Here is an 11817-nt window from a genome sequence, read left to right on the forward strand (position 1 = left end):
GGTCTTCGTTTCTGTGCTAGGGCTCTCTCCAGTTACGGTAAGTGGGGGCCACTCTTCATTGCGGTGCGTAGGCCTCTCAGTATCTCAGCCTCTCTTGTTGCGGAGCACAGGCTCCAGAGGCGCAGGCTCAGTAGTTGTGGCTCACGGGCCCAGTTGCTCTGCGGCATGTGGATTCCTCCCAGACCAGGGCTCGAACCCGTGTCCCCTGCATTGGCAGGCAGATTGTCAACCAGTGCACCACCACGGAAGCCTCTGTTCTGCTCTATTTTAAAGGAAGTACCCTTTCCAGGACTCTTAGGCCCCTCGGGTGTGCATCATTTTCCCTCCAGGATCCCTGAGTGCCTCCAGACCCCTGTGGGCCTGCTGAGCAACATGGAGGCCCAAAGGTAGGTCCCTCAGAGGCCCTCTGTGCATGCCGAGTGATGGGCAACACCCTGCACGTTCCTTAAGGAGAGCTACATTTTCAGAACACTGGAGCAGCCTCAGGACCACATTTCTAGGCAGTGCGACCTGCCATGGAAGTGTTCGTCACGGCCCCCGTCTGAGCTGCCATGAGAAAACACTCTGCTTAGGATTCTTCGAGGACCTCGTACCTGAAGTCACTCTGCTGGAGGAGAAAGTCAGCATCCTCCCATGCTGTGGCGCTAACGGGACCCTCAGCGAGAGCACTTGCCTCGAGGTAAGGCCCTGAATTGCCATGCAGAAGCGGAGGCGTGAAGCAGTTTCCATGAGGCCGTAGCCACTGCTCTGCGTTATTTTAACGTCAGTACGCTCTGCAGGACATCTAGGAGCCTGGCGTGGGCACCCTATTCCCTGCAAGGACACTGAGTACCCTCAGGCCCCCATGGGCCTGCTAAGCCACATCCAGGCCCGTAGCCCTTCGGAGCCACTCTGTGTATGCCGAGTGTAGGGCAACAGACTGCACTCTTTCTTGGGACAGCTTGACTTCCCCAGCATTCCCACAGGTCCACGAACACCGTTCTAGCAGGGCCAACATGCCGTGCAAGTCTGACTCATTGCCCTAGTCTGCGCTGCACTGAGAAAACACTCGGCTTCGTATTCCATCTGGGACCCCCTGTGTGAAGTCACCCTGCCTCCAGGAGAATGTCGGCTTGCGTTCCGACTGCAACTAAAGCCCAATTCCTCGGATAACACTGCAGGCTTTTGAAGAGCCATGGGCCCGGAGGCCTAGCTGGGGCTTTCCTTGGTTGAGGCAGTTCGCTAGATGCAGAACACCCTGCTTCGAGGAGTTGATTCAACGAAGTAACCACTGGGTAACCTGTGTCTCTTTGGACTTGTTAGAAAGCACAGGGATGTATGCTGCGTGTGCAAGCGGAAATGGGGGCCTGATGGAACTAGCCTTGCTTGCCCATTTTGAAAGCTCCATTCATGCTGCCTTGAAGCTACTTGAAATTGACTGCTGTTGACAGGCCACTGGCCACTGTATGCATGGCTCTGGGAAGACAATGAGTTTTGTCTAGCTAGCCGGATGCTTCGATGGCCGGGGTGGAGCTCATCCTGCCACGCTCTAGAGCTAAAGGGAAACTCAACGTGAGTACTGACCTCGAGGTAAGTCCCTGAGTAACCGCACAGAAAGGGCGGCATGCAGCTGATTCCATGAGGTATTAGTCGCTGTTCTGCTGTATTTTATTTTATTTTTTATATTTTTTATTGTTGTTTTAAGATTGATTGATGGATTGATTGATTGCTATGTTGGGTCTTCGTTTCTGTGCTAGGGCTCTCTCCAGTTACGGTAAGTGGGGGCCACTCTTCATTGCGGTGCGTAGGCCTCTCAGTATCTCAGCCTTTCTTGTTGCGGAGCACAGGCTCCAGAGGCGCAGGCTCAGTAGTTGTGGCTCACGGGCCCAGTTGCTCTGCGGCATGTGGATTCCTCCCAGACCAGGGCTCGAACCCGTGTCCCCTGCATTGGCAGGCAGATTGTCAACCAGTGCACCACCAGGGAAGCCTCTGTTCTGCTCTATTTTAAAGGAAGTACCCTTTCCAAGACTCTTAGGCCCCTCGGGTGTGCATCATTTTCCCTCCAGGATCCCTGAGTGCCTCCAGACCCCTGTGGGCCTGCTGAGCAACATGGAGGCCCAAAGGTAGGTCCCTCAGAGGCCCTCTGTGCATGCCGAGTGATGGGCAACACCTTGCACGTAACATAAGGAGAGCTACATTTCCAGAGCACTGGAGCAGCCTCAGGACCACATTTCTAGGCAGTGCGACCTGCCATGGAAGTGTTCGTCACGGCCCCCGTCTGAGCTGCCATGTGAAAACACTCTGCTTAGAATTCTTCGAGGACCTCGTACCTGAAGTCACTCTGCTCGAGGAGAAAGTCAGCATCCTCCCACGCTGTGGCGCTAACGGGACCCTCAGCGAGAGCACTTGCCTCGCGGTAAGGCCCTGAATTGCCATGCAGAAGCGGAGGCGTGCAGCAGTTTCCATGAGGCCGTAGCCACTGCTCTGCGTTATTTTAACGTCAGTACGCTCTGCAGGACATCTAGGAGCCTGGCGTGGGCACCCTATTCCCTGCAAGGACACTGAGTACCCTCAGGCCCCCATGGGCCTGCTAAGCCACATCCAGGCCCGTAGCCCTTCGGAGCCACTCTGTGTATGCCGAGTGTAGGGCAACAGACTGCACTCTTTCTTGGGACAGCTTGACTTCCCCAGCATTCCCACAGGTCCACGAACACCGTTCTAGCAGGGCCAACATGCCGTGCAAGTCTGACTCATTGCCCTAGTCTGCGCTGCACTGAGAAAACACTCGGCTTCGTATTCCATCTGGGACCCCCTGTGTGAAGTCACCCTGCCTCCAGGAGAATGTCGGCTTGCGTTCCGACTGCAACTAAAGCCCAATTCCTCGGATAACACTGCAGGCTTTTGAAGAGCCATGGGCCCGGAGGCCTAGCTGGGGCGTTCCTTGGTTGAGGCAGTTCGCTAGATGCAGAACACCCTGCTTCGAGGAGTTGATTCAACGAAGTAACCACTGGGTAACCTGTGTCTCTTTGGACTTGTTAGAAAGCACAGGGATGTATGCTGCGTGTGCAAGCGGAAATGGGGGCCTGATGGAACTAGCCTTGCTTGCCCATTTTGAAAGCTCCATTCATGCTGCCTTGAAGCTACTTGAAATTGACTGCTGTTGACAGGCCACTGGCCACTGTATGCATGGCTCTGGGAAGACAATGAGTTTTGTCTAGCTAGCCGGATGCTTCGATGGCCGGGGTGGAGCTCATCCTGCCACGCTCTAGAGCTAAAGGGAAACTCAACGTGAGTACTGACCTCGAGGTAAGTCCCTGAGTAACCGCGCAGAAAGGGCGGCATGCAGCTGATTCCATGAGGTATTAGTCGCTGTTCTGCTGTATTTTATTTTATTTTTTATATTTTTTATTGTTGTTTTAAGATTGATTGATGGATTGATTGATTGCTATGTTGGGTCTTCGTTTCTGTGCTAGGGCTCTCTCCAGTTACGGTAAGTGGGGGCCACTCTTCATTGCGGTGCGTAGGCCTCTCAGTATCTCAGCCTCTCTTGTTGCGGAGCACAGGCTCCAGAGGCGCAGGCTCAGTAGTTGTGGCTCACGGGCCCAGTTGCTCTGCGGCATGTGGATTCCTCCCAGACCAGGGCTCGAACCCGTGTCCCCTGCATTGGCAGGCAGATTGTCAACCAGTGCACCACCACGGAAGCCTCTGTTCTGCTCTATTTTAAAGGAAGTACCCTTTCCAGGACTCTTAGGCCCCTCGGGTGTGCATCATTTTCCCTCCAGGATCCCTGAGTGCCTCCAGACCCCTGTGGGCCTGCTGAGCAACATGGAGGCCCAAAGGTAGGTCCCTCAGAGGCCCTCTGTGCATGCCAAGTGATGGGCAACACCCTGCACGTTCCTTAAGGAGAGCTACATTTCCAGAACACTGGAGCAGCCTCAGGACCACATTTCTAGGCAGTGCGACCTGCCATGGAAGTGTTCGTCACGGCCCCCGTCTGAGCTGCCATGAGAAAACACTCTGCTTAGGATTCTTCGAGGACCTCGTACCTGAAGTCACTCTGCTGGAGGAGAAAGTCAGCATCCTCCCATGCTGTGGCGCTAACGGGACCCTCAGCGAGAGCACTTGCCTCGAGGTAAGGCCCTGAATTGCCATGCAGAAGCGGAGGCGTGAAGCAGTTTCCATGAGGCCGTAGCCACTGCTCTGCGTTATTTTAACGTCAGTACGCTCTGCAGGACATCTAGGAGCCTGGCGTGGGCACCCTATTCCCTGCAAGGACACTGAGTACCCTCAGGCCCCCATGGGCCTGCTAAGCCACATCCAGGCCCGTAGCCCTTCGGAGCCACTCTGTGTATGCCGAGTGTAGGGCAACAGACTGCACTCTTTCTTGGGACAGCTTGACTTCCCCAGCATTCCCACAGGTCCACGAACACCGTTCTAGCAGGGCCAACATGCCGTGCAAGTCTGACTCATTGCCCTAGTCTGCGCTGCACTGAGAAAACACTCGGCTTCGTATTCCATCTGGGACCCCCTGTGTGAAGTCACCCTGCCTCCAGGAGAATGTCGGCTTGCGTTCCGACTGCAACTAAAGCCCAATTCCTCGGATAACACTGCAGGCTTTTGAAGAGCCATGGGCCCGGAGGCCTAGCTGGGGCTTTCCTTGGTTGAGGCAGTTCGCTAGATGCAGAACACCCTGCTTCGAGGAGTTGATTCAACGAAGTAACCACTGGGTAACCTGTGTCTCTTTGGACTTGTTAGAAAGCACAGGGATGTATGCTGCGTGTGCAAGCGGAAATGGGGGCCTGATGGAACTAGCCTTGCTTGCCCATTTTGAAAGCTCCATTCATGCTGCCTTGAAGCTACTTGAAATTGACTGCTGTTGACAGGCCACTGGCCACTGTATGCATGGCTCTGGGAAGACAATGAGTTTTGTCTAGCTAGCCGGATGCTTCGATGGCCGGGGTGGAGCTCATCCTGCCACGCTCTAGAGCTAAAGGGAAACTCAACGTGAGTACTGACCTCGAGGTAAGTCCCTGAGTAACCGCACAGAAAGGGCGGCATGCAGCTGATTCCATGAGGTATTAGTCGCTGTTCTGCTGTATTTTATTTTATTTTTTATATTTTTTATTGTTGTTTTAAGATTGATTGATGGATTGATTGATTGCTATGTTGGGTCTTCGTTTCTGTGCTAGGGCTCTCTCCAGTTACGGTAAGTGGGGGCCACTCTTCATTGCGGTGCGTAGGCCTCTCAGTATCTCAGCCTTTCTTGTTGCGGAGCACAGGCTCCAGAGGCGCAGGCTCAGTAGTTGTGGCTCACGGGCCCAGTTGCTCTGCGGCATGTGGATTCCTCCCAGACCAGGGCTCGAACCCGTGTCCCCTGCATTGGCAGGCAGATTGTCAACCAGTGCACCACCAGGGAAGCCTCTGTTCTGCTCTATTTTAAAGGAAGTACCCTTTCCAAGACTCTTAGGCCCCTCGGGTGTGCATCATTTTCCCTCCAGGATCCCTGAGTGCCTCCAGACCCCTGTGGGCCTGCTGAGCAACATGGAGGCCCAAAGGTAGGTCCCTCAGAGGCCCTCTGTGCATGCCGAGTGATGGGCAACACCTTGCACGTAACATAAGGAGAGCTACATTTCCAGAGCACTGGAGCAGCCTCAGGACCACATTTCTAGGCAGTGCGACCTGCCATGGAAGTGTTCGTCACGGCCCCCGTCTGAGCTGCCATGTGAAAACACTCTGCTTAGAATTCTTCGAGGACCTCGTACCTGAAGTCACTCTGCTCGAGGAGAAAGTCAGCATCCTCCCACGCTGTGGCGCTAACGGGACCCTCAGCGAGAGCACTTGCCTCGCGGTAAGGCCCTGAATTGCCATGCAGAAGCGGAGGCGTGCAGCAGTTTCCATGAGGCCGTAGCCACTGCTCTGCGTTATTTTAACGTCAGTACGCTCTGCAGGACATCTAGGAGCCTGGCGTGGGCACCCTATTCCCTGCAAGGACACTGAGTACCCTCAGGCCCCCATGGGCCTGCTAAGCCACATCCAGGCCCGTAGCCCTTCGGAGCCACTCTGTGTATGCCGAGTGTAGGGCAACAGACTGCACTCTTTCTTGGGACAGCTTGACTTCCCCAGCATTCCCACAGGTCCACGAACACCGTTCTAGCAGGGCCAACATGCCGTGCAAGTCTGACTCATTGCCCTAGTCTGCGCTGCACTGAGAAAACACTCGGCTTCGTATTCCATCTGGGACCCCCTGTGTGAAGTCACCCTGCCTCCAGGAGAATGTCGGCTTGCGTTCCGACTGCAACTAAAGCCCAATTCCTCGGATAACACTGCAGGCTTTTGAAGAGCCATGGGCCCGGAGGCCTAGCTGGGGCGTTCCTTGGTTGAGGCAGTTCGCTAGATGCAGAACACCCTGCTTCGAGGAGTTGATTCAACGAAGTAACCACTGGGTAACCTGTGTCTCTTTGGACTTGTTAGAAAGCACAGGGATGTATGCTGCGTGTGCAAGCGGAAATGGGGGCCTGATGGAACTAGCCTTGCTTGCCCATTTTGAAAGCTCCATTCATGCTGCCTTGAAGCTACTTGAAATTGACTGCTGTTGACAGGCCACTGGCCACTGTATGCATGGCTCTGGGAAGACAATGAGTTTTGTCTAGCTAGCCGGATGCTTCGATGGCCGGGGTGGAGCTCATCCTGCCACGCTCTAGAGCTAAAGGGAAACTCAACGTGAGTACTGACCTCGAGGTAAGTCCCTGAGTAACCGCGCAGAAAGGGCGGCATGCAGCTGATTCCATGAGGTATTAGTCGCTGTTCTGCTGTATTTTATTTTATTTTTTATATTTTTTATTGTTGTTTTAAGATTGATTGATGGATTGATTGATTGCTATGTTGGGTCTTCGTTTCTGTGCTAGGGCTCTCTCCAGTTACGGTAAGTGGGGGCCACTCTTCATTGCGGTGCGTAGGCCTCTCAGTATCTCAGCCTCTCTTGTTGCGGAGCACAGGCTCCAGAGGCGCAGGCTCAGTAGTTGTGGCTCACGGGCCCAGTTGCTCTGCGGCATGTGGATTCCTCCCAGACCAGGGCTCGAACCCGTGTCCCCTGCATTGGCAGGCAGATTGTCAACCAGTGCACCACCAGGGAAGCCTCTGTTCTGCTCTATTTTAAAGGAAGTACCCTTTCCAAGACTCTTAGGCCCCTCGGGTGTGCATCATTTTCCCTCCAGGATCCCTGAGTGCCTCCAGACCCCTGTGGGCCTGCTGAGCAACATGGAGGCCCAAAGGTAGGTCCCTCAGAGGCCCTCTGTGCATGCCGAGTGATGGGCAACACCTTGCACGTAACATAAGGAGAGCTACATTTCCAGAGCACTGGAGCAGCCTCAGGACCACATTTCTAGGCAGTGCGACCTGCCATGGAAGTGTTCGTCACGGCCCCCGTCTGAGCTGCCATGTGAAAACACTCTGCTTAGAATTCTTCGAGGACCTCGTACCTGAAGTCACTCTGCTCGAGGAGAAAGTCAGCATCCTCCCACGCTGTGGCGCTAACGGGACCCTCAGCGAGAGCACTTGCCTCGCGGTAAGGCCCTGAATTGCCATGCAGAAGCGGAGGCGTGCAGCAGTTTCCATGAGGCCGTAGCCACTGCTCTGCGTTATTTTAACGTCAGTACGCTCTGCAGGACATCTAGGAGCCTGGCGTGGGCACCCTATTCCCTGCAAGGACACTGAGTACCCTCAGGCCCCCATGGGCCTGCTAAGCCACATCCAGGCCCGTAGCCCTTCGGAGCCACTCTGTGTATGCCGAGTGTAGGGCAACAGACTGCACTCTTTCTTGGGACAGCTTGACTTCCCCAGCATTCCCACAGGTCCACGAACACCGTTCTAGCAGGGCCAACATGCCGTGCAAGTCTGACTCATTGCCCTAGTCTGCGCTGCACTGAGAAAACACTCGGCTTCGTATTCCATCTGGGACCCCCTGTGTGAAGTCACCCTGCCTCCAGGAGAATGTCGGCTTGCGTTCCGACTGCAACTAAAGCCCAATTCCTCGGATAACACTGCAGGCTTTTGAAGAGCCATGGGCCCGGAGGCCTAGCTGGGGCTTTCCTTGGTTGAGGCAGTTCGCTAGATGCAGAACACCCTGCTTCGAGGAGTTGATTCAACGAAGTAACCACTGGGTAACCTGTGTCTCTTTGGACTTGTTAGAAAGCACAGGGATGTATGCTGCGTGTGCAAGCGGAAATGGGGGCCTGATGGAAGTAGCCTTGCTTGCCCATTCTGAAAGCTCCATTCATGCTGCCTTGAAGCTACTTGAAATTGACTGCTGTTGACAGGCCACTAGCCTCTGTATACATGGCTCTGGGAAGACAATGAGTTTTGTCTAGCTAGCCGGATGCTTCGATGGCCGGGGTGGAGCTCATCCTGCCACGCTCTAGAGCTAAAGGGAAACTCAACGTGAGTACTGACCTCGAGGTAAGTCCCTGAGTAACCGCACAGAAAGGGCGGCATGCAGCTGTTTCCATGAGGTATTAGTCGCTGTTCTCCTTTATTTTATTTTTTATATTTTTTATTGTTGTTTTAAGATTGATTGATGGATTGATTGATTGCTATATTGGGTCTTCGTTTCTGTGCTAGGGCTCTCTCCAGTTACGGTAAGTGGGGGCCACTCTTCATCACGGTGCGTAGGCCTCTCAGTATCTCAGCCTTTCTTGTTGCGGAGCACAGGCTCCAGAGGCGCAGGCTCAGTAGTTGTGGCTCACGGGCCCAGTTGCTCCGCGGCATGTGGATTCCTCCCAGACCAGGGCTCGAACCCGTGTCCCCTGCATTGGCAGGCAGATTGTCAACCAGTGCACCACCACGGAAGCCTCTGTTCTGCTCTATTTTAAAGGAAGTACCCTTTCCAAGACTCTTAGGCCCCTCGGGTGTGCATCATTTTCCCTCCAGGATCCCTGAGTGCCTCCAGACCCCTGTGGGCCTGCTGAGCAACATGGAGGCCCAAAGGTAGGTCCCTCAGAGGCCCTCTGTGCATGCCGAGTGATGGGCAACACCTTGCACGTAACATAAGGAGAGCTACATTTCCAGAGCACTGGAGCAGCCTCAGGACCACATTTCTAGGCAGTGCGACCTGCCATGGAAGTGTTCGTCACGGCCCCCGTCTGAGCTGCCATGTGAAAACACTCTGCTTAGAATTCTTCGAGGACCTCGTACCTGAAGTCACTCTGCTCGAGGAGAAAGTCAGCATCCTCCCACGCTGTGGCGCTAACGGGACCCTCAGCGAGAGCACTTGCCTCGCGGTAAGGCCCTGAATTGCCATGCAGAAGCGGAGGCGTGCAGCAGTTTCCATGAGGCCGTAGCCACTGCTCTGCGTTATTTTAACGTCAGTACGCTCTGCAGGACATCTAGGAGCCTGGCGTGGGCACCCTATTCCCTGCAAGGACACTGAGTACCCTCAGGCCCCCATGGGCCTGCTAAGCCACATCCAGGCCCGTAGCCCTTCGGAGCCACTCTGTGTATGCCGAGTGTAGGGCAACAGACTGCACTCTTTCTTGGGACAGCTTGACTTCCCCAGCATTCCCACAGGTCCACGAACACCGTTCTAGCAGGGCCAACATGCCGTGCAAGTCTGACTCATTGCCCTAGTCTGCGCTGCACTGAGAAAACACTCGGCTTCGTATTCCATCTGGGACCCCCTGTGTGAAGTCACCCTGCCTCCAGGAGAATGTCGGCTTGCGTTCCGACTGCAACTAAAGCCCAATTCCTCGGATAACACTGCAGGCTTTTGAAGAGCCATGGGCCCGGAGGCCTAGCTGGGGCGTTCCTTGGTTGAGGCAGTTCGCTAGATGCAGAACACCCTGCTTCGAGGAGTTGATTCAACGAAGTAACCACTGGGTAACCTGTGTCTCTTTGGACTTGTTAGAAAGCACAGGGATGTATGCTGCGTGTGCAAGCGGAAATGGGGGCCTGATGGAACTAGCCTTGCTTGCCCATTTTGAAAGCTCCATTCATGCTGCCTTGAAGCTACTTGAAATTGACTGCTGTTGACAGGCCACTGGCCACTGTATGCATGGCTCTGGGAAGACAATGAGTTTTGTCTAGCTAGCCGGATGCTTCGATGGCCGGGGTGGAGCTCATCCTGCCACGCTCTAGAGCTAAAGGGAAACTCAACGTGAGTACTGACCTCGAGGTAAGTCCCTGAGTAACCGCGCAGAAAGGGCGGCATGCAGCTGATTCCATGAGGTATTAGTCGCTGTTCTGCTGTATTTTATTTTATTTTTTATATTTTTTATTGTTGTTTTAAGATTGATTGATGGATTGATTGATTGCTATGTTGGGTCTTCGTTTCTGTGCTAGGGCTCTCTCCAGTTACGGTAAGTGGGGGCCACTCTTCATTGCGGTGCGTAGGCCTCTCAGTATCTCAGCCTCTCTTGTTGCGGAGCACAGGCTCCAGAGGCGCAGGCTCAGTAGTTGTGGCTCACGGGCCCAGTTGCTCTGCGGCATGTGGATTCCTCCCAGACCAGGGCTCGAACCCGTGTCCCCTGCATTGGCAGGCAGATTGTCAACCAGTGCACCACCACGGAAGCCTCTGTTCTGCTCTATTTTAAAGGAAGTACCCTTTCCAGGACTCTTAGGCCCCTCGGGTGTGCATCATTTTCCCTCCAGGATCCCTGAGTGCCTCCAGACCCCTGTGGGCCTGCTGAGCAACATGGAGGCCCAAAGGTAGGTCCCTCAGAGGCCCTCTGTGCATGCCGAGTGATGGGCAACACCCTGCACGTTCCTTAAGGAGAGCTACATTTCCAGAACACTGGAGCAGCCTCAGGACCACATTTCTAGGCAGTGCGACCTGCCATGGAAGTGTTCGTCACGGCCCCCGTCTGAGCTGCCATGAGAAAACACTCTGCTTAGGATTCTTCGAGGACCTCGTACCTGAAGTCACTCTGCTGGAGGAGAAAGTCAGCATCCTCCCATGCTGTGGCGCTAACGGGACCCTCAGCGAGAGCACTTGCCTCGAGGTAAGGCCCTGAATTGCCATGCAGAAGCGGAGGCGTGCAGCAGTTTCCATGAGGCCGTAGCCACTGCTCTGCGTTATTTTAACGTCAGTACGCTCTGCAGGACATCTAGGAGCCTGGCGTGGGCACCCTATTCCCTGCAAGGACACTGAGTACCCTCAGGCCCCCATGGGCCTGCTAAGCCACATCCAGGCCCGTAGCCCTTCGGAGCCACTCTGTGTATGCCGAGTGTAGGGCAACAGACTGCACTCTTTCTTGGGACAGCTTGACTTCCCCAGCATTCCCACAGGTCCACGAACACCGTTCTAGCAGGGCCAACATGCCGTGCAAGTCTGACTCATTGCCCTAGTCTGCGCTGCACTGAGAAAACACTCGGCTTCGTATTCCATCTGGGACCCCCTGTGTGAAGTCACCCTGCCTCCAGGAGAATGTCGGCTTGCGTTCCGACTGCAACTAAAGCCCAATTCCTCGGATAACACTGCAGGCTTTTGAAGAGCCATGGGCCCGGAGGCCTAGCTGGGGCTTTCCTTGGTTGAGGCAGTTCGCTAGATGCAGAACACCCTGCTTCGAGGAGTTGATTCAACGAAGTAACCACTGGGTAACCTGTGTCTCTTTGGACTTGTTAGAAAGCACAGGGATGTATGCTGCGTGTGCAAGCGGAAATGGGGGCCTGATGGAACTAGCCTTGCTTGCCCATTTTGAAAGCTCCATTCATGCTGCCTTGAAGCTACTTGAAATTGACTGCTGTTGACAGGCCACTGGCCACTGTATGCATGGCTCTGGGAAGACAATGAGTTTTGTCTAGCTAGCCGGATGCTTCGATGGCCGGGGTGGAGCTCATCCTGCCACG

The sequence above is a fragment of the Balaenoptera acutorostrata genome, chromosome 2 (assembly GCF_949987535.1).
Source record: "Balaenoptera acutorostrata chromosome 2, mBalAcu1.1, whole genome shotgun sequence".
NCBI lineage: Eukaryota > Metazoa > Chordata > Mammalia > Artiodactyla > Balaenopteridae > Balaenoptera > Balaenoptera acutorostrata.